Source organism: Cervus canadensis, chromosome 2 (genome assembly GCF_019320065.1).
Source record: "Cervus canadensis isolate Bull #8, Minnesota chromosome 2, ASM1932006v1, whole genome shotgun sequence".
NCBI lineage: Eukaryota > Metazoa > Chordata > Mammalia > Artiodactyla > Cervidae > Cervus > Cervus canadensis.
In genome coordinates, this window is record NC_057387.1 from 38,600,934 (window position 1) to 38,625,338 (window position 24,405).

At 37.0% G+C, this 24,405-nt stretch overlaps 1 long non-coding RNA gene and 1 other non-coding gene across 4 annotated transcripts in view; both read right to left on the reverse strand.

Moving 5' to 3' along the window:
• Positions 1–253: 253 nt before the first annotated feature.
• The window catches only part of LOC122436624, a 29,697-nt gene continuing 5,545 nt past the window's right edge, over positions 254–24,405 (reverse strand). For 2 of the 3 annotated variants that reach the window (XR_006268054.1, XR_006268053.1), the window contains exon 3: positions 5,198–5,498. This is a non-coding gene — a long non-coding RNA (uncharacterized LOC122436624). Of the gene's footprint in view, positions 308–5,197; positions 5,499–24,405 lie in introns of those variants that run through there. The other variant, XR_006268055.1, reaches the window with a different exon arrangement.
• On the reverse strand, positions 16,345–16,416 carry TRNAY-GUA. The gene has a single exon. It is a non-coding gene; the product is annotated as a tRNA-Tyr (tRNA).

Below are 24,405 nucleotides of genomic sequence, written 5' to 3' on the forward strand. Positions count from 1 at the left end.
ACCTTCTGGGGTTTTAGCAGAGCCTAACTGCCCACCCACAAGAAAGAAGAGCCATGTGTTAGATCGGTTATCCATTTGGATTTAATAATCCTTCCAAGACAATGTGTGCAGAACACACTGAGTCGCTTCAGTCATGTCCAACTCTTTGCAACCCTATGGACCCATAGTCTGCCAGGCTCCTCTGTCCATGATTCTCTAGGCAAGAACACTGGAGTGGGCTGCTGTCCCGTCCTCCAGGGGATCTTCCCAATCAAGGGATCACCCCTGTGTCTTGCGAGTTCTTTACCACTAGCACCACCTGGAAGCCCTTCCAAGACAATGGCAGAGGTTAAAGTGGAGAAGAAAATCCTAAAGCAATGGCAAAATCTTTGATAATTGGAGTACGTAGCAGCAAAATAATGAGGAAGGGCAGAGGACCAAATAGCTAAAATGTCAAATATGCATGAGTTTTTATGCAATGATGGAGAAATAATAATTTCTAAGAAATAGCTGAATAACAAAGAGGAAATGAACCTCATTTCCTGGCCCAAAGTGTGTGGAAAAGTCAGAGAGTGAATTTCAGTCAGGCAAAGAGAAGTGCATATTCTATGAAGAGCTTGAGAATGATGCATGGCATGTGTGCTCAGTCGTGTCTGAATCCAAGACCCTGTGGACCATAGCCCACCAGGCTTCTCTGTACATGGGATTTCCCTGGCAAGAATACTGGAGTGGGTTGTCATTTCCTTCTCCAGGGGGTCTTCCTGACACAAGGGTGGAACTCGGGTCTCCTCATTTACTGCTGAGCCTCCAGGGAAGACCAGGGTTCATGAGAGCACAGTATGAAGACTGTGAGTGGGAGGAGCTCTTGGAGGTCACGCAAAGACAAGAACTATGTTCATAGATGACCTGGAATAGAGACTGGAACATGAGGAGGCAATATAGGAATAGGAAGTGCAGACAGTCACACTTCCTGCAACATTTTCTAAAGAACAATCTGTGGTCCCTTAATGTCAGTGGCAGTATCTCTAAAGGTCTTGGGGAAGACAAATGCTTATTTTATATCTATAGTTGATCTGGTGACCTTGAGAAGTAAACAGTGTCAGCTTGGGGTGTATGGGGAAAGCTCTCTCTTTTCTTTTTCTTGATAAAAGACATCCTGCTGACTTCCAGGCTGAGTTCCAGCACTTAATTGTGGACATATTTGACATCATTCACTGAACTGTTGTCCAAATGTCAATAACCACACACCTTCAGAATTCTTATTATGTGCTTCAAAACAAAACAAACAAAACACTGCATTTCAAGTGGTTGAAGTTTGGTTTTCTATTACTTGGAACTTGAGGCAATTCTGTCTGTATAATTTCCATGCTCTTTTTAGGAAGAATTAATTATTCTCCTCCTCATATGTTTTCATTACATTTCTTTCCAAACCTGCCTGTAATAGTTGCATAATATATTGTTGTTTGTGTTTCTCTCCCATAGAGCAAACATTCCTCGAAGGCAAAGATGCCATTATATTTACATATGTGTTCTAAGCCCATCTTACAGTATCTAATACATGATAAGAAATCAGTTTAAAATGTTGAATCATGGATGAATTTTGAATATATTAGAGACCTATCATTTTATCTCCCAAGAATTGCTTCTGGGGATTGTCTTTTCTCTCTTACATTCATGGCAACTTCCTGCTGAATAAAATAATCTTATGCCCAGGCCACACACACACACACACACAAAGACAATTTAGAAATGAGACTTTCCATACTGACGTGCCAATTATAGTCTTTTCCTAGGCATTCAGAGTACAGTATTAAAATGAAAGAACTTGTGGAGCCATGGAAACAGAACCATACTATTGACAGTATCTCAGTGGAAGAATTCATAAATTATTTTGATAAATAGAATTAGAATCTACTCTAATTCCCATGTCCCTTAATGCATGGTTGATCAATTTCTCCTTGGCTTCAGAGAGATACTGATGAACACTTACAAATGATTTCTTTTGTGGCCTAACCTAACCAGAGAAGATTCCTGTTTCTCATAACCAAATGAATTTTAATAATTAGGACCCAGTGAGATACAGCTGGATATGGAGGGTGGGTACAATTTCAATATCTGGTGAATATTACATGTGGTACGTACAAGAGAACATTATTAGGGCAAACCTGAAATAAAACATTTTAAGGATTATATCACAAGAGGTGGGGTCAGATGACAAGTTAAAAATACAAACTTGGTTCACATTGTGTAGGGAATTGAATGCAAGTCTCTCTTTAACATGACTTCTTAGGAGGGCAGAGCACTCATAGCACTCATAACACCCAGTTCTTAGATAGGCAAACCCCTAAATGACCATATAAGTGATGATCACAAAACCACAGGGCTTGCCAGGGATTAAGCAAGAAACAGAACTCACAAAATTGAACTGTAAGTCCCACACTCTAACCACTAACACCACTCCCTTCCTACAGTACATTTAGTGTGAAATAATTTTTTGGTCTCTGCATGGTTGCAGTCAACTGAAGTAGAGTGGAAAAAATTAAAACCAGGCCATGAACTAAAAATGCATTTTTTTCCTTCCATTTAAGGACCTTGAAATTAAAAAAAAAAAAAAATTAAAAAATTTCATGGAAACTAGAAACCCCAAATGTAGTTTTCTACTACCAGCACTAATCTTCTTTTATACTAGAGCACATAAAAAATGTGCAAAAATTTTTTATCTGTACATGAAATTAGACTGTTTTTCATCTCTTTGAGAAATGGCAGTTTTTTAGAGAGGGGCTGTTAATAAGGAGGTATTTTCTTCAGATTCTCAGGCCAGTCAAACTTTGATAATGCAAGATTATCAAAAAGATGAAATTAACATTTACATTTTAAGTTATATCAGATTACTACTTTATATATATTTTTATTTTTCCAGAATAAAGGTAAATTAGAATTTTTATAAGAAGAGAATTCAGAGGTAAAGGCAGTTTGGTGTCTAAAGATCCAGTAATCCATGAAAGAGCCTCTTTTTTCCCCTTTCATTTCCTGTTTTTGAACTCCTTCCACTAGCACCATTCAAGCTAAGAGTAATACTGTGCTTCAGCACAAATGGCTGAAAGTGACATTAATTATTTTATTTATTTATTTTTTGTTTTTTTGGGCAGTCTGCCTGCAGACAGTGGGACTTGGCGAGCTGTTTTGCCTTGCAGATGTGCTAACTTTAATTTTTTCTGACAGAGATGATAGCTTTAATGATGCTGATTTAAATTAGAAGATCTGACTCCTGAAACATTAACAAAATATTGGTCTGACTCAAGGCTAAGCATTCAAAATAAAATTCTCTATGGTCATATAGTTATCATATTTTGAATACTTAGGTAAAAAACAAGTGACTAAGTACATATTTAAAATTGTAACAGAATACCAACATACCAACAAAATTCATTTTGGTGTTGTAAAAGATCATTCTAGTTTAAATTGCTCCTCATTACATAAGGCTGCTTTTATTCTTAAAGTGTGTATCATGTGTCTATAAGTATGATTATTCTAATACTAAATAGGATCAAGAGTTTCATTAATAGGAAACTGCAATGAATTCACTTTTTGGAAAATAATGAAGCCATTTCAAACTAAATATTTTCATCCCGAAAGGATTAGGATAGAACAAAAAGACTTTTGATTAAAAAATAAAGGGTATGGAATTTAACAATCATAAATAGTAATAAAGGGTTGTTCTAGGGTATGGCTCCTGATTTCCCAGAGTTCATGCCCAGAGTAATTTACTTTGGTGTTTCAAACTCCACATTCTTTTCCTCACCTCAGACCAGCTGAGCTTTCAAGCCTTTGAATTCCTCTTTCATAATTTCAGCTCTTCATGGTGCTTTGAAATGCATATTTTCCAGAAATAGAGTATTAGTCACAAAGAAAGGAGTCAGTTTGGTTTCATGATCAAATTTTTTCCCCCATATTTAGGATGTCCTGTAATAACTGATCTCTGAAGCAATAGAATTGGATTTCTAGGCTCACTTCATCCTAAGTGGAATTTTCCATATACCTTTATTTGCTTAGATTCTATAGTTTTGGTAACAATTTCTACATTTTTAATATTGTCTTACCCATCCATAAGGATACGTTTAAATGTTAGTTTAAATACATTTTCCACTGCAATTTATAATTTTATAATATTTTCCTCAATAAGCATTTTTGACAAGCATTTTCTGAAAATAATATTAATTTGCCAAAAGGATACCAAGAGACTGTGAACTTATTAGTGGCAAACACTTGTTTTTCCCACTCCTTTTATCTCTAGGAAGTAATTCTATGTGTATGGTAAACTTGCAATCATTAAATGTGTTGAATGCATGAATAAATAATAACTTTTTAAAAGTTTCTATAATTTTTTTTAAAATAAACATTTTAGAGAATGTAGCAGTTGCCTATCACTACTCTGGTTGCTGTTGAAAACATAAAAGAATATAAATTTCCACAGAAAATAAAATTTCAATAAAAAATCCACATAGCAACAAAATTAATTTTAGTATTGATAAAGACCCAGAGGAATCGGGTGGAGAGGGCGGTGGGAGGGGGGATCGGGATTGGGAATAAAGACCTGCCCTCTGTAGTTGAAATAAAAAAAAAAAAAAAAGACTCATCATTTTAAATGCTCATCATTGCATATCATTTCACAGAATATCAGATTTTAAAATAATATTGAATATTTTAAAAATTCAGTTAACTTATTTCTATAAATGAGGGACTGAGGATAGATTAGTTAATGGTGTTGCCTGAATTCACTTACATAACAACATACATTGGTGAAATTGATTTAGAATCAAAATCTCTTTAAAACAATGTGAACTGTCAAAAATGGAAAAACTTCTTCCCTTTCATACAATCTAGCAAAGCAAATATAAAATTATTTAGGACACACACAAACATTTATAAGAAAATAAATTCCTCAATTAAATTGCAATTTGCTACTGACTGTATGAGAACAAAAACTTCAAAAAAAATAGGTACTTTTAATTAAATTATATTTCCCTCATGTCTGTAAATCAAACTTGCCAAAGCAAATATAAAAGGAAGCACCTTTATTCTTTAGTCTCACTAAAACTTACATTACCATATGTAAAATAGATAGCCAATGGGAATTTGCTGTATGGATCAGGAAACTCAAACAGGAGCTCTGAATTAACCTACAGGGGTGGGATGGGGAGGGAGATGGGAGGGAGTTTCAAAAGAGAGGGGATATATGTATAGCTATGGCTGATTCATTGAGGTTTGACAGAAAACAGCAAAATTCTGTAAAGCATTATCCTACAATAAAAAATAAATAAATTTAAATACACACCAAAAATGTTAATTGTGATATTGGTGGATCCAGCTACAGATGTACTACACATGCATGAGTAGACACCGTGTCCTCTTACTGGTCTCCAGCACAGATTACAGCTTGCTTTCCATTTCTTCATCAAATATTAGCAAAAGGGATGGGAGAAATCCATAATATCATTGAACACAGGTTAAGGTTTTCCCTAAATAGGAAGGCAAAAGGAGAATGGGGTGGCAGAAGATGAGATGGTTAGATAGCATCACCGACTCAATGGACATAAATTTGAGCAAACTCTGGAAGTCAGTGGAGGACAGAGGACCCTGGCATGCTGTAGACCAAGGTGTTGCAGTGTCGAACATGACTTAGCAACTGAACAACAACAAAGTTAAGAAGTACTGATATCAGTTATTAACCTGGATATATATTTTGACCTTGGGGCTTCCTAGACTGCTCAGTGGTAAAGATCCACCTACCACTGCAGGAGACTCAGATGTGGGTTGTATCCTGGGTCAGGAAGATCCTCTGGAGGAGGACATGGCAACCCACTCCAGTATTCTTACCTGGAAAATCCCATGGACAGAGGAGCCTGGTGGGCTACAGTCCATGGGGCTGCAAAGAGTTGGATACGACTGAGCACACACACACATTCAGAAACAAAGACAAGTACTACCCTTTTCCTTGCAAGTACAATGGAAAGCTAAAACTACTCTACAGTATCTTTGGAGTGGATAGGGTAGATGGTGGGTGGGACACTTTCTTTTTTTTTTTTTTTGTCATACATTGATATGAATCAGCCATAGAGTTACACGTATTCCCCATCCCAATCCCCGCTCCCACCTCCCTCTCCACCCGATTCCTCTGGGTCTTCCCAGTGCACCAGGCCCGAGCACTTGTCTCATGCATCCCACCTGGGCTGGTGATCTGTTTCACCATAGATAATATACATGCTGTCTTTCAAAACATCCCACCCTCACCTTCTCCCGCAGAGTTCAAAAGTCTGTTCTGTACTTCTGTGTCTCTTTTTCTGTTTTGCATATAGGGTTATCGTTACCATCTTTCTAAATTCCATATATATGCGTTAGTACGCTGTAATGTTCTTTATCTTTCTGGCTTACTTCACTCTGTATAATGGGCTCCAGTTTCATCCATCTCATAGAACTGATTCAAATGAATTCTTTTAAACGGCTGAGTAATATTCCATGGTGTATATGTACCACAGCTTCCTTATCCATTCGTCTGCTGATGGGCATCTAGGTTGCTTCCATGTCCTGGCTATTATAAACAGTGCTGCGATGAACATTGGGGTGCACGTGTCTCTTTCAGATCTGGTTTCTTCGGTGTGTATGCCCAGAAGTGGGATTGCTGGGTCATATGGCAGTTCTATTTCCAGTTTTTTAAGAAATCTCCACACTGTTTTCCATAGTGGCTGTACTAGTTTGCATTCCACCAACAGTGTAAGAGGGTTCCCTTTTCTCCACACCCTCTCCAGCATTTATTGCTTGTAGACTTTTGGATAGCAGCCATCCTGACTGGGTGTATGTACCTCATTTGGTTTTGATGTTGCATTCTCTATAATGGGTGATGTGAGCATCTTTCATGTTTGTTACCATCTGTATATCTTCTTTGGAGAAATGTCTGTTTAGTTCTTTGGCCCACTTTTTGATTGGGTCATTTATTTTTCTGGAATTGAGCTGCAGGAGTTGCTTGTATATTTTTGAGATTAATCCTTTGTCTGTTGCTTCATTTGCTATTATTTTCTCCCAATCTGAGGCTGTCTTTTCACCTTACTTATAAGTTTCCTTTGTAGTGCAAAAGCTTTTAAGTTTCATTAGGTCCCATTTGTTTAGTTTGCTTTTATTTCCAATATTCTGGGAGGTGGGTCATAGAGGATCTTGCTGTGATTTATGTCAGAGAGTGTTTTGCCTATGTTCTCCTCTAGGAGTTTTACAGTTTCTGGTCTTACATTTAGATCTTTAATCCATTTTGAGTTTCTTTTTGTGTATGGTGTTAGAAAGTGTTCTAGTTTCATTCTTTTACAAGTGGTTGACCAGTTTTCCCAGCACCACTTGTTAAAGAGGTTGTCTTTTTCCATTGTATATCCTTGCCTCCTTTGTCAAAGATAAGGTGTCCATAGGTTCGTGGATTTATCTCTGGGCTTTCTATTCTGTTCCATTGATCTATATTTCTGTCTTTGTGCCAGTACCATACTGTCTTGATGACTGTGGCTTTGTAGTAGAGTCTGAAGTCAGGCAGGTTGATTCCTCCAGTTCCATTCTTCTTTCTCAAGATTACTTTGGCTATTCGAGGTTTTTTGTATTCCATACAAATTGTGAAATTATTTGTTCTAGTTCTGTGAAAAATACCGTGGTAGCTTGATAGGGATTGCATTGAATCTATAGATTGCTTTGGGTAGAATAGCCATTTTGACAATACTGATTCTTCCAATCCATGAACACGGTATGTTTCTCCATCTGTTTGTGTCCTCTTTGATTTCTTTCATCAGTGTTTTATAGTTTTCTATGTATAGGTCTTTGTTTCTTTAGGTAGATGTACTCCTAAGTATTTATTCTTTTTGTTGCAATGGTGAATGGTATTGTTTCCTTAATTTCTCTTTCTGTTTTTTCATTGTTAGTATATAGGAATGCAAGGGATTTCTGTGTGTTAATTTTATATCCTGCAACTTTACTATATTCATTGATTAGCTCTAGTAATTTTCTGGTAGAGTCTTTAGGGTTTTCTATGTAGAGGATCATGTCATCTGCAAACAGCGAGAGTTTCACTTCTTCTTTTCCTATCTGGATTCCTTTTACTTCTTTTTCTGCTCTGATTGCTGTGGCCAAAACTTCCAACACTATGTTGAATAGTAGTGGTGAGAGTGGGCACCCTTGTCTTGTTCCTGATTTCAGGGGAAATGCTTTCAATTTTTCACCATTGAGGGTGATGCTTGCTGTGGGTTTGTCATAGATAGCTTTAATTATGTTGAGGTATGTTCCTTCTATTCCTCTTTTGGAGAGTTTTAATCATAAATGAGTGTTGAATTTTGTCAAAGGCTTTCTCTGCATCTATTGAGATAATCATACGGTTTTTATCTTTCAATTTGTTAATGTGGTGTATTACATTGATTGATTTGTGGATATTAAAGAATCCTTGCATTCCTGGGATAAAACCCACTTGGTCATGGTGTATGATTTTTTTAATATGTTGTTGGATTCTGTTTGCTAGAATTTTGTTAAGAATTTTTGCATCTATGTTCATCAGTGATACTGGCCTGTAGTTTTCTTTTTCTGTGGCATCTTTGTCTGGGTTTGGAATTAGGGTGATGGTGGCCTCATAGAATGAGTTTGGAAATTTACCTTCATCTGCAATTTTCTGCAATAGTTTGGGACACTTTCTTAATCTAGTCAATCCAGCCTTAACCTCTCCTGAAGTTTCTTGTATTCTCAGGCCTGTGACTTTCCTCCTATCTAGCTTATTTTCCTACAGTTGAGACTATCTGCTTGACTGCTATGTTCTATGAAATACCGGGTTTTGCAAATCAAAGGTGCACAATAGACATTCTTGTTGTTTTAAAGTTCTGGAACCAGTCTCTGTCTGCCATAATGTTGCTGAGTCCTCCACAATTTCTTATTTCAGATGTCAACACCAGCCCTACTTTGTACCCAACAGACAAACATGGAGGACCTCCTGCTTCATTTCTGTGGATTTATTAAGGAGACTAAATTAATTCTGTGTCTAATCTCCTTCAATCTAAATTATGTCCAGGGGGCCCTGCTTTTCAAAACTAAACTTGATCTTTGATATTATTCATATTCAGTTGCCCCTGCAGTTATTCTAAAACTCATTTAAAATGACATTTTTACTGAAAACAAATAAATATTTATTTATTACAGAAAAAACTTCACATAAGAAAACAAAAATCACTTATAATCCCCTTTCAGTTTCTGTGCAATTCTTGCAATTAGGGAGCCTTTTGATAGTGGGACGACATGAACATAGATATGGATGTACATGTAGGCTTATTTGGTGGCTCAGTGGCAAAGAATCCACCTGCGATGTAGGAGATGTGGGTTTGATCCCCTGGGTGGGGAAGATCCCCTGGAGAAGGAAATGGCAACCCAATCCAGAATTCTTGCCTGAGAAATCCCATGGACAGAGGAGCCTGGGGGGGCTAAACATTCCATAGTGTCCCAAAGAGTTGGACACGACTTAGCAAATCAGCAACATCAAAAACAAATTATATGCACTCATTAAGTAAATCATTTTAGATATATTCTGAGCTATATATTTGAATGCCAACACAACTGCATGGAAAACACAAGCTGATATTGCAATTCATTTCAGCAGGAAGGTCTCCTGAGTACCTGGATTCTGTTCTTTTATAAAAGTCTCTGAAGAAACTTGTCAAAATTTTGGAATGACAGTACTTGGCTATTCCAGTGGAAAGATCATTTTCACTTCCAAGAAATGCAGCACAAATTGTTCTTTTTCCATATGCTACAACATTTAGTATTATCACACCTAAGGAGATTCCATGGACAGATGTAAAAAACACAAACACTTTTGTTGATACTATCCAAAACGTAGACATTGTCTTTGAGAAAATAATCATCTTTAGAATCTCTAAATAATCTCATGTCAACAACTTGATCTTTTAAATCTGTAATTTTCATGATGCTCACTAATTCTGTGTGTGTGTATAAGACAAAGAGAGGAGAGTTGATTTTGTTGATGCTTTTCTAATACATAGATAAGTAAAACAACATTTTTACTCTGAACACGTAAGCTAAACATATCCTTTTTTCATGAGAGGTTTTTTAAAAAATATTATATATTCCTTTCTTTTTTTTGAAGTAAGAAGAATTTCGTTATGGAAATATCTACAGATAAAGTATGTGTGAAATAATGAAATATAATATTATGAAAAAGGAAACATAAATACAAAATTATAAGCTAAGTGTCAATGACCTTGCTTATGCAGACGTTCAACTCTTTTGCAGACTATGCTTTTTTATTTTTATTATCTTTATAGTATACTATCCTTTACACTGATATTATGTATTTAAATAAAAATTTCATTCTCCCTAATTTGAGTGTTCATTTAGGCATACAATTTGAATGATCTTGTTAAATATTTTTCAAGAAGTCCTTTTTCTAGCCAGTCAAAGTTCTCTTCTCAACTCTCCCTATATATTCCTTATAAATATCTAAATTGGTCTTAATATTTGTGGATTTATTGTACCCAAAATCTATCCATGTTTTCTATAGTGTGAAACTTTCTCAAAGTTTGCAATGTCTGCGTTTTGCAACTTCAATTCTAGAAAATCACTGTGACAATTGCTAGAGTTGTCTCTTCTCCAGGGAAATAAACTTGGGATCAACTATTATTCTGCACCTCAGAAACATCTTCAAATTTGTGAGAAAACAAAATAACAGACTATCTAGTTATAACATATCTATTTAGTATATAAAGCCCTAAGAAAAAAAGGTGTTATTTTCCTTGTGTTTTTAAATGTTTTCTTCACTTGCTTCATTATTAGTATATATCACTTGCTTTTTGGTTGCCTAATTTTTGTTCCTAATTGGAAAATCTAGGCTTATTTTTGCATAAGAGATACACAGATTATGTGTATTTTCCCCTCAGTGTGTAGCTCATGTGTTTTCTGCCTGCATCACAAACCTGCCTACATTTACTACCACTATTGTTTATCTAATGTTGCTGGTAGTTTTTCTATCTTCCAGATAAGAATAAGCTGTGCATTTCATATCTTAAGAAAATCTAAGAAACTAGATGAATAAATGTTAGAATTCATAAAGCAGTTCTGTTTGACATAAGTTAATAGCTTCCACTAACCAATAATAATTGGAATAGAAGAATTGAGAGAAAACCCTACTCACATGGCAATAATTCCTATCACTCTTACACTAATTTGCTTAGGACAGTTATTATTCTCACTACTCTATTTCTACTCCTACTTCTTCTCTTAACACTGTCACCAAGAGGTGGTGTAGGACTAGTACTACTAGTATGTGTACTAGGACTTCTCTTACTATTAGATCATGGCAATAAGAAACCCCAAGGGTTTATTGATACATTGATAATAAGAGAGGGCTCTATGAAGAAAACAAAACAATACCTGAAAGCCAGGAAAAATAAAACCTAAGTTAAAGATATACTATATTCTTGGATTTTAAAAAATGAATTTTTCAAAAAACTTCATACATGCTAAATTAATTTAAAGATTTACTACAATTTTGATCAAACTTAAGCAAAATGATCCTGAAGTTTATCTGAAAGAAGAGAAGAGTTGTTTTAATTGAGGAAGTATGAGGGAGGCGTGCTTCATGTGCTATTTCAAAGAAGTTTTTATTCATTCGCTTGTGAAATATTTAATGAGTTCCTTACTCAGTGATAGACATTCATGACACAGCAGAGACAGGTAAACTTTCTCCCTTCCTGAAGCTTGCAATCTGATTGACAACATCAAAAATAGACTAGTCAACACATAAGTGGATGATAATTCCTGATTATAATTTCTGTGAAATATATTGTAAAACCCCAGATAGAAGGACCAGGAAATGTCATTTTGAGGAAGTGACATTTGAGCAGAAACTCCAAGATGAGAATCAACCAGTCCTTTGCACAGATGAAGGAACAATATTCCTAGTTCAAGCTACATGACTCAAGCAAGTTCTTTAATTTCTCTGTCCTATTCTTTATCTGAAAAATGGGGACTTTATAGTATATACCTTATTAAAGTGTTAGGAAATGAGTTATTCTTTGTCAAGTACATAAAACAGTGCCAGAAATATTTTAAATATTCAATAAATGTTGAAAAATGTTTGATAATGCCTGAAACTTCACTAAAAATAGAGACAAACAGAAAATCTAGCCACTTTATATACAATTTATCCTCATTGGCAATGCAGTAATAAGTGGAAGTCATTTGGTTTTGTTCATTGCACACATTTAAAATCATTCTATTTAAAATAATATAAGAGAGTAGACTTATAGAACTAAAACCCAATGACTTTAATCTCAAATATTGTCAGAATGATTCAATGTGCTTATCTTAAAATCTTAGAGAAATTTATATTTTTTAAATTAAATTTAATGCTTCCAAGGAGATAGTGGAAACCAAAGATATCCAGTTATTGAAACATGTAGGCAGAAAGCAGGAAATCTGGGTTCCTTTATGAACACTCCCACTCGGATTCTCTGCCTGCCACCTTGAAGTTCATTCAGGCTTTCATTTTCTTATATTTAGAAATGTTCACAGAGAAATGAACATTTAGAAACTTGTAACATTTCTCAATATAAAATATTTTTGCATAATTCAAGTCTGAATCTGCATCTGAATTATCAATGAATGGTTTTATGATTCTCCAAAAAGAATTATGATATGTACATTTGGGGAAGCTATAATAAGCTAATGCTTTCATGGGAGTTGGAAAAATAAATGCCAACATGTTATAAGAAATGCTGATATCACTTGAGACCTGATTTTTAAATTTTGCCTTTAAAATTTCTAAAATAATAATAATAATAGGAATATAATAGTAATAATGATTATGATACATTCCCCCTAGCAGATGCAATATCTCAGGCACATCAGAAGTTTAAGGGAAAGAAAAACTATGAAACTGGATGACTACTGCAGGAGATAATTGATATATGAGAGAAATAAAAGGAAATTTTAAGCATAAGATGATTAGTCCTCAACTTCTGAATTGTAGTGTTGGAGAAGACTCTTGTGAGTCCCTTGGACTGCAAGGAGATTCAACCAGTCCATCCTAAAGGAAATCAGTCTTGAATATGCATTGGAAGAACTGATGTTGAAGCTGAAACTCCAATACTTTGGCCACCTGATGCAAACAGCTAACTCATTTGAAAAGGCCCTGATGCTGGGAAAGATTGAGGGCAGGAGGAGAAGGGGATGACAGAGGATGAGATGGTTGGATGGCATCACTGACTCAATGGATATGAGTTTGCATAAACTCCAAGAGTTGGTGATTGACAGGGAAGCCTGGCGTTCTGCATTCCATGGGGTCGCAAAGAGTTGGACACGACTGAGTGACTGAACTGACTGAACATCTGAATTGATGCTTTTGAGCTGTGGTGTTGGAGGAGCCTCTTGAGAGTCCTTTGGACTGCAAGGAGATCAAACCAGTCAATTCTAAAAGAAATCAGTCCTGAATATTCATTGGAAGAAATGATGCTGAAGCTGAAGCTCTAATACTTTGGCCACCTGATGTGAAGAACTGACATTGGAAAAGACCCTGATGCTGGGAAAGACTGAAGGCAGGAGAAGAAGGGGACAACAGAGGATGAGATGATTGGAGGGCATCACTGATTCAGTGGACATGAGTTTGAGCAAGCTCTAGGAGCTGGTGATGGACAGGGAAGCCTGGCATGCTGCAGTCCGTGGGGTTGCAGAATCAGACATGACTGAGTGACTGAACTGAACTGAACTAAATTGAACATCTATGTACAAAATCCAAGAAGCCCCTTCAGCAGTCACCCAAGTTCTTTTATTTTTAAGTGTATTGCAGAAAAAACCGAGCATCAGGTCCAGCACATAATTATAATTGAGTTCTAGAAGAGTTTGAATACTCAATCTGGGAAAGTCTGGCATACCACCCTGAACCCTGATTAGAGAAATGTGAGGTTTGGTGATATTGGGTGAGTATTTCTGACTCAATGTTTCAGAAAACCTTGCATCCTCAGATTCTTCTGAATCGTTTGGGTGTGCAGAATTTTCTCACTCTATGATGTTCTTCTCTAGCACACCTCTTTTCTTGAAGATGATTCAGAGATCTCTTCTTTCAAGAAACATGCACACTGTTGTGCACCACAATATGACTCTTAATGACCCAGTCAGGAAGCACTGGCCCTGCTGAAAGAGGAAAGAGATGATACTCTCTTTGAAATGACTGTAGGATCTCATACAATCAGGAGTTCCCATCGTGAAAGAGTGCAGTGTAATCAACTTGTCACAAAATGGCTGGTTAATCTCCTTGAAAGGTAATTTTGTATTGGATGTTCAACTTTGACCAGACCTTGATTGTATATCATCAGTGATGGCAATTTTATCTGTATTTTTTTTTTCTTCTCTATTTTCTTATAGGGAGTAAGGGGAGGTTCAGGTTTTGATGTTTGGGTCTTCAGGCTCCAGGAATGTCCAGCTCTTGGACATTCATCACAGCCCAGCTGCTGACTCTGGCAGTGGTCATTTGGCTTCTTCATCCAGATCTTCTGCAGCAGCTGCTCTGTCATCCTCAGGTACTGGTTCCTCATCCAGCTCCAGCTGGCCCATGTCAACTGGACCTATGCATGGTCTTCATTTCTGTCATCATAGCACTTCCATTATTGTACTCCTTGTGCCAACACTGGGGTAGCCAATCATAGACGTTGGCTTTTGCCAACTGGTTATTTTCTCCAATTTGGTGCTCTTTTCATTGTGGATGCTCTCTTAGACACAGTAACATATAGTGCGAAATTCTTTAAACTTCATTCCTATTCAAGTAGATCCAAATTCTACAACTGGGGCTTTCTGTAAAACTCACACACAGCATTTTTTTTCCACTACTGATATTCTAAAACCATAAGGACTCCAAGGCACTTGTGCTGCTTGCTATACAGCCTGGATCTACTGAAGATGCCGTTCGTATTCTCCACCCTATCCAAAACTAGCAGTCTTTTGTGTCATCCAGTAAGCAGAGCAGAGTAACATTTATGAGTATGAAATATGCTATCTCTGAAACTTTAAGAGGTCTTCTACCAAATGTCATCCTTCTTCTTTTAGTGGTGGAAGGTATATGGTATCATATACATATAATTATATATATATATATATATATATATGTATATATATATATGGTTTACTTTGAAGAACTTGTCTAGACATGCAACAGCCAACTGGATCTCAAAAATCTTCACTGAAAGGACAGATCCGGAATCTTCATATGTTTTATCTTCTATCTTCTGTAGCATATGTGACTTTCCATGGCCTCCAGCATGGGTAACACATTGTGGTCACTCAGTTTAACATGATGTCATCAATATATAGGATGAGGATGATATTCTGCTGAATGGTCAGATGGTAAAAGATTCTCTGACTGTATTATGACAGAAGGCAGGAGAATTACCATATCCTGAAGCTAGGCCATAAATACATACTACTTTCCATCCCAAATAAATTTGAAGTGTCTAATCCTCTTTCCTGATAGGGATAGAAAGAATGGATTCATCAGATCAATGAGTGCATACCATATACCTGAGACCATGTTAATCTGCTGTCATAAAAATGTCACATCTGAAACAGGATCTGCAGGAATGGGTGAATTTATATCCTCCTCCAGGATCTGATTACATCCTTCATGTCTTTAAGGATGGCTTAAATATCTGCTACCACATCACTTCTGTTGTTGTGATGTAATGTTTTTATTTTACAATCTTGATTGGGAGAAGGTTAGTTTTAGAGTCTTTGACTTAGCTTTTCCTATTATAATAGCTCTTATACCACAAGCACAGATAAAATAATTGACACTGATGACATCCAATCAAAAGTCTGGAGCACTATACCAAGGTCATAGGATAAAAATCTCTGGCACTGACCAAGCCCCATAGCAATTGTTGCCATGAGCCTCCAGATCTAAGCTGGCCAGTTCTCTGACTCCCATATTAGGTCAAATACCCACTATATTACCCTACAAGTATCCTAATCAATCATCAAATGCCAGAATTCTGATAGAAATTTTCTCTGTCTTGAGGCTATAAAAATTGGTTCCTATCCTGTGAAAGGGTTTGGCTCTCTGCAGCTGGCCTGCTGTTTTAACAGCGTCTCTCAGTCTAATAAACTTTATTCTCCTCTCATTCTGTCTCATGTCTGGAAATTCCTTTCCAACCCATGCACCAGTACCAGTGAATTTGCTCAGTCATGTCTGACTCCTTGCAACCCCATGGACTGTAGCCTACCAGACTCCTCCATCCATGGAGTTTTCCAGGCAAGAGTACCGGGGTGGGTTGCCATTTTCTTCTCCAGGGGATCTTCCCTACCCAGGGATTGAACCCAGGTCTCCTGCATTACAGGCAGATGTTTTACCATCTGAACCACCAGGGAAGCCCACACAGACCATGACAAAAAGCATGGTCAACGCTCAGCCTCCAAGCTCACTTAGTGACAAGCTAATATTGTACCCATTTCACTCTGGGAGTGGCAGTGATTTATCTTGATTGTGTTAAATCATGACCATAGGTATATTTTCCCTTTCTTACCTACATGGCCGTAACCAGTTTATGGAATGCTTGATCTGCCAGCAGAGTGTACATAACATTATATCAGACCAAGAAATTCACTTTAAATCAGCAAAGGAAGTTTAGCAATGAATGCATGGTAATGGGATACATGAGTTATATCATGTTGCATTACTCAGGAGTTGCTGGCTTGAGAGAGTGATGGGATAGTTTTTCGAAGGTAATAACCAAGACACTAACTCAGAGATGCTACTTCGTATGGATTAATCATCATCTTCAAGAATACATTATACACACTAAGTCAACAACTAGTGTATAATTCTGTGTCATCAGTAGGTCGAATACTTGGGTATGGAATGGAAACTAAGGGCAAAAGTAGAAGTGGCTCCACTTACTATTACATTCCAATTACCACTTACCATACAGGAACGAACCTGGGAAATTTGTGCTTCCTGGCCCTGAACCCTAGGATTAGACACCCTAGTTTCCAGATAGGCACTGCTTCCAACCAGGGTCACAGCAAAAGTCCCATAAACTAAACTACAGCTGTTGCCCTGTCACTTCTGTCTCTTCCTTCTGAGATATCAGAAGTCAAGAAAAGGGTTACCACTTTGTCGGAGGTAAATTGATTCTGCTTATTAAGACTGCATTGCTGCTATGAAATGGGGAAGGGAATACATTTGGCATCAGGTGATCTACTAAGCACGGTTATAATATACAGCCTTGACGTACTCCTTTTCCTATTTGAAACCAGTCTGGTGTTCCATGTCCAGTTCTAGCTGTTGCTTCTTGACCTGCACACAGATTTCTCAAGAGAGAGTCAGGTGCTCTGGTATTTCCATCTCTTTCAGGATTTTCCACAGTTTATAGTGATCCACACAGTCAAAGGCTTTGGCATAGTCAATAAAGCAGAATTATATGTTTTTCTGGAACTCTCTTGTTTTATTGATGATCCAGCAATGTTGGCAATTTGATTTCTGGTTCCTCTGCCTTTTCTAAAACCAGCTTGAACATCTGGAAATTCATGGTTCACATATTGTTGAAGCCTGACTTGGAGAATTTTGAGCATTACTTTGCTATCATGTGAGATGAATGCCATTGTGCAGTAGTTTGAACATTCTTTGGCATTGCCTTTCTTAGGGATTGGAATTAAAACTGACCTTTTCCAGTCCTGTGGCCACTGCTGAGTTTTCCAAATTTGCTGGCATACTGAGTGCAGCACTTTCACAGCACCATCTTTTAGGATTTGAAATATCTCAACTGGAATTCCATCACCTCCACTAGCTTTGTTCGTAGTGATGCTTTCTAGGCCCACTTGACTTTGGAATCCAGGATGTCTGGCTCTAGGTGAGTGATCACACTCACACTTTTGAGAAATCTGTATGGAGGTCAGGAAGCAACAGTTAGAACTGGACATGGAACAACAGACTGGTTCCAAATAGGAAAAGGAGTACATAAAGGCTGTATATTGTCACCCTGCTTATTTAACTTATATGCAGAGTACATTATGAGAAACACTGGGCTGGATGAAGCTGGGCTGGATGAAGCTGGGCTGGATGAAGCACAAGCTGGAATCAAGATTGCCAGGAGAAAGATCAGTAACCTCAGATATGCAGATGACACCACCCTTATGGCAGAAAGTGAAGAAAAACTAAAGAGCCTCTTGATGAAAGTGAAAGAGGAAAGTGAAAAATTTTGCTTAATGCTCAACATTCAGAAAACAAAGATCATGGCGTCCAGTCCCATCACTTCATGGCAAATAGATGGAGAAACAGTGGAAACAGTGGCAGACTTTATTTTTGGGAGCTCCAAAATCACTGCAGATGGTGACTGCAGCCAAGAAATTAAAGACACTTTCTCCTTGGAAGAAAAGCTATGACTAACCTAGAGAGCATATTAAAAAGCAGAGACATTACTTTGTCAACAAAGGTCCATCTAGTCAAGGCTATGGTTTTTCCAGTAGTCATGTACGGATGTGAGAGTTGGACTATAAAGAAAGCTGAGTGCCAAAGAATTGATGCTTTAACTGTGGTGTTGGAGAAGACTCGAGAGTCCATTGGACTGCAAGGAGATCCAAGTAGTTCATCCTAAAGGAGATTAGTCCTGGGTGTTCATTGAAAGGACTGATGTTGAAGCTGAAACTCCAATATTTGGCCACCTGTTGTGAAGAGCTGATTCATTGGAAAAGACCCTGATGCTGGGAAAGATTGAGGCCAGGAGGAGAAGGGGATGACAGAGGATGAGATAGTTAGATGGCATCACCGACTCAATGGACATGAGTTTGGTTAAACTCTGGAGTTGGTGATGGACAAGAAGCCTGGCATGCTGCTGTTCATGGGGTCACAACGAGTCGGACACGACTGAGTGACTGAACTGAAATGAACTGAACTGATCTACTTGGCAGATTCTTGGCACCCTTTTGCTCTGTTGTTGTTATAAATAGATAAGTATATCAACCATCCCTAAGACAGTCATGGTGCTAACAGGGGTAGAAGCCACAGGGATGAGTGTGGATTACAGCATCAGGAAAACCATCTAATCTAGCAAATGGGTAATAAAGAAAGAAAAATATGAGTTACAACCTAAGACCAACTGCAGCACAGTGGTTTTCCCTAATAAAACATAGTGGTTAAAATCCCAGAGGAGCTCTTTCTTAAACTTATGTAAAGAAAGTACATTCAAGCTGCTCAAGAGATGGGTTGTAGAAGATGCTATAGTGTATAACATAGGTAACTTCAGGATGGAGACACTTTCCAAGTTGTGGAGAGTGTTCAGCTGAATAACTGCCTTAGAAATTGAACTTTGCTGAGCCATACTAGTATATATACATATGTAAACATTATACATATGTAAATCTTATATCCATTTATGTATTACATATTAAATATGTAAAAATTAAATTTTAAAAAGTGATTGAGCTAAATTAAATGCAGAGTAAATCTTATTTTATTATTTAATGATTACTTTTCCTCCTATGGTATTTTTTCAGCTTTATTGGAGGTATACTTAATATAGAAAAATTTCACATATTTAATACATCCACAACCTCCAAAATATTTCTTGTGTCTTCCTGTTTTATTTTTGTTTTTGTGATAAGAATACAACATGAGATCTACCCTCTTAACAAGTTTTCAGATGCACAGAACTATGTGCACTAAAGGCAGTAGGTTATCCAGGAGATCTCTAGAACTTATTTATCTCATATAATTATAATATTATTCCCATTGCCCTGTCACTTCAATTCCTGTCAAGCATCACCCTATTCTCTGCTTCTATAAGTTTGATCATTTCAGATACCTCATATAAGAAGAATCATGCAGTATTTGTCCTATGACTTCTTTCACTTGCCATAATGTCTTGTTGATTCACTCATGTTGTCCAAATATAGGGTTTCTTTCCTTTTCTTTAAAATACTGAATTATATTCTGCTGTATGTATATATCACATTTTCTTCATTCATCTGTCAATGGATATTTGAGTTGTTTCTACATCTAGGCAATTGTGAGGAATGTAGCAATGAAAATGAGAGTGCAGGGATCTTTTTGAAATATTGATTTGAAGTTCTTCAGATATATACTAATAAGAAACATTGCTAGATCATATAGTAGTTTTATTTTTAATCTTTTGAGGAAACTCCATACTATTTTCTATAGTGGCCAAATCATTTTAAATTCTCACTAGCAGTGTCTAAGAATTTAAATTTCTCTCTACATCTTTGTCAACCCTTCTTATCCTTTTTTTTTTAACTGATAATCACCATTCTAACAGGCATGAAGTAAAATCTCATTGTGGTTTTTATGAGTAGAGATCAAATCACCAACATATGCTGGATCACAGAAAAAACAAGGGAATTAAAAAAAAAATCTACTTATGTTTCTTTGACTATGCCAAAGACTTTGTGTGGATCACAACAAACTGTGGAATATTCTTAAGCAGATGGTGATACCAGACAACCTTACCTGCCTCCTGAGAAACTTGCATGCAGACAACAAGCAATAGTTAGAACCAGACATGGAACAACAGACTGATTCAAAATTGGGAAAGGAATATATACTGTCAAAGCAATATATTGTCAATATACAGTCAAGGCAGGATATTGTCACCCTGCTTATTTAACTTACATGCAGAGTACACCATGTGAAATCCTGGGCTAGATGAATTTACAAGCTAGAATCAAGATTTCCAGGAGAAATATCAGTAACCTCAGATATGCAGATAATACCACTTTAATGGCAGAAAGTGAAGAGGAACTAAAGAGCCTCTTGATGAAAGTGAAAGAGAAGAGTGAAAAACCTGACTTAAAACTCAACATTCAAAAAACAATGATCATGGCGTCAAGTCATTTCACTTCATGGCAAATAGATGGGGGAAATGTGGAAACAGTGTCATATTTCATTTTGTTGGGCTCTAAAATCAATATGGATGGTGACTGCAACCACGAAATTGAAAGACACTTGCTCCTTGGGAGAACAGCTATGTCAAACCTTGACAGTGTTTTAAAAAAGCAGAGACATCACTTTGCCGACAAAGGTCTCTCTAGTCAAAGGTAGAATTTTTCCAGTAGTCATGTGTGAATGTGAGAGCTGGACCATAAAGAAAGCTGAGCACCAAAGAATTGCCGTTTTGGAACTGTTCTGCTGGTGAAGACTCTTGAGAGTCCTTTGGACTTCAAGAAGATCAAACCAGTCACTCCTAAAGGAAATAAACCCTGAATATTCATTGGAAGGACTGATGATGAAGCTCAACCTCCAACACTTTGTCTGCCTGATATGAAGAGACCCTGATGCTGGGGAAAATTGGGGGCAAGAGAAAAAGGGGACGACAGAGGATGAGATGGTTGGATGGTATCACTGATTCAATGGACATGAGTTTAAGCAAGCTCTGGGAGATAGTGACAGATAGAGAAGCCTGGCGTGCCATAGTTCACAGGATCGCAGAGTTGGACACAATTTAGCAACTGAACAACAGTTGATTAGTGATATTGAGCACCTTTTCATATACCTGTTGGCCATTGTACATATTCTTTAAGGAAATGTTCATTCAAGGCCTTTGTCAAGTTTTAAATCAAGATATTTGTGTTTTTTGCCATTGAGTTGTAGGAGTTGTGTATATGCACTGGAAATCAAGTTCTTTTCAGACATACAGTTTGAAAATATTTATTTCTGCTTTGTAGGCCCTGGTGGTTCTTAGTATGAATCCAAGACACCCTCAGAAATAACCTTTAGGAAATTTAGGGAAAAAAAGGTTTATTACTTAGAAGTTCTGGAAATTACGTGCCACACTTTGGGCCACACAGCGAGGTCACAGGTAGAGAGAAAGAGAGAGAGAATGCATAAGCTCGAGATTCTGCTTCTATTTGCCGTCAAGGGTCGGGGCCTAGGGTTTCATGGGATTACTACTGATAAATTTAAAATATAAGAATGAGAATTGAAAGTGCAAGAAGAGAAAAAAGAAAAATAGCCCAAATGGCTAGTTATCTAAACCAAGCAATATGTTGGGGGGAAAAAAAAAAGCCTCAAGTGGTGTTCAGCCTGGCTTTTTAACTAGTTGCATGGCTGGAAATGTGTTTATTCAATATAACTGTCATAGAAGTACCTCTTTGAAGTGGATGCCTCTGCAATCAAAGCTTAAGTCAGGCATTTGCATTAAAGCAAAGAGAAAATTCAATTGTCAGGGCTTACATTAAAATTCTCTTGATTGTTTCCTTGGTTGTGCAGAAGTCCTTTTTAGTAAGTCAGTTCCATTGTCTACTTTTGCTCTTGATGCCTGTACTTTTGGTGTTATATCCATGAAATCATTGCAAAAATCAATGTCATGCAGTTTTCCCATACATTTTCTTCTAGGAGTTTTATAGTTTCATGTTTTACTTTAAAATTTTCTATTTTGAGCTGATGTGTATGTTGGTGAAAGATTGGGATCCAATTTCATTCTTTTGCATGGGGATATACACTTTCCCAAGAACATTTGTTAAAGAGATTATCCTTTCCTTGTATATTCTATGCATTCTGTGGAAGAACAGTTTTCCACATATGCACCCCTTTATTTCTGGGCTCTCTATCATTGGTCTATGTGTTTGTCTTTATGTCAGTACAGTACTATTTTAATTACATAAAACATTCATAATATGTTTTGAAAACAGGAAGCATATATTACCTCAAATTTTGTTCTTTTTCAAGATCACTTCAGTTTTTTTGGCTCTTTTGCTGTTCCATATGAATTTTAAGTTTTTTTTCCTACTTCTGTTAAAGTGCTATTGGAATTTGAAAAGTTCCAGTATCTGTAAAAATCTGAAAAATTCCAAAATCCTGTAGATTGCTTTGGGTAGTATGGACATCTTAACAGTTTTGAATGTGGATACATTTTCATTATTTGCATCTTTTTAAATTTCTCTCATCAATGTATTGTAGTTTTCAGTGTATAAATATTTTGTCTTCTTAGTCAAGTTTATTCCTAAGTATTTGATTATTTTTATGCTATTATAAATAAGATTGTTTTATTGATTTCCTTCCTGATAGTTCATTGTTGTTGTTTAGTCACTCTGTCGTGTCTGACTCATTGTGACCACAAGGACTACAACATGCCAGCCTTCCCTGTCTTTCACTATTTTCTGGAGTTTCCTCAAATGTCCATCGAGTTGATGATGTCATCCAACCGTCTCATCCTCTGTCACCCTCTTCTCCTCCTGCCCTCAATTTTTCCCAGTATCAGGGTCTTTTCCAATGAGTTGGCTCTTCGCATCAAGTGGCCAAAGAACTGGGGCTTCAGCTTCAGCATCAGTGCTTCCAGTGAATATTAAGGGTTGATTTCATTTAGGACTGACTGCTTTGATCAAACACAAAATCAGTTGTGTTACTATACACTGACAAAGAAGGTTGAGTGCCGAAGATTTGATGCTTTTGCACTGTGGTACTGGAGAAGACCCTTGAGAGTCCCTTGAACAGCAAGGAGATCCAACCAGTCATATATTTAGGTGCTCCGATGTTGAGTGCATATGTATCTATAACTGTTATATTTTCTTAATGAATTGACTCTATTATCATTATATAATGATCTTTGTCTCTTGTGATAAAGGGATTTAGGAGTCCTGTGCCAGAAATGGAGATGAAATTCAAATATACATTTTTTTTTGTTGTTGTTGTTGTTTTAAATCACGATATTACATGAGTTACATAAAGTTTCATCTTATATTTAGAATAACTTTTTATTTTTAAGCCTATATCAACCTAACTTTAAGCTAAGTTAGTTAGGCGTTCTGCTGCTGCTGCTGCTGCTGCTAAGTCGCTTCAGTAGTGTCCGACTCTGTGCGACCCCATAGACGGCAGCCCACCAGGCTCCCCAGTCCCTGGGATTCTCCAGGCAAGAACACCAGAGTGGGTTGCCATTTCCTTCTCCAATGCATGAAAGTGAAAAGTGAAAGTGAAGTCGCTCAGTCGCGTCTGACTCTTCGTGACCCCACAGACTGCAGCCCACCAGGCTCAGTTGTATCCAACTCTTTGCGGTCCCACAGGCTGTAGCCCTCCAGGCTCTTCTGTCTGTGGAATTCTCCAGGCAAAAATACTGGAGCGGGGTGCCATTTCCTCCTCCAGGGGATCTTTCCAACTCAGGAATCACATCTGTGTCTCCTGCACTGCAGGCAGATTCTTAACTGTCTGAGTCACCATGGAACCTATAAAACTCCACATTTTTATTTCCCAAATAAATAATATTTATAAATATATAAATATTATTTATTTCCCAAGTAATAATACATAAATAATACTTTATGTTATTGATGTCACTACATACATATTTTTATATTGTGTATTTATTAAGTAGTTCTTGTTGCTAGTTATTCTTAAACATTTTGTTTTTTTGA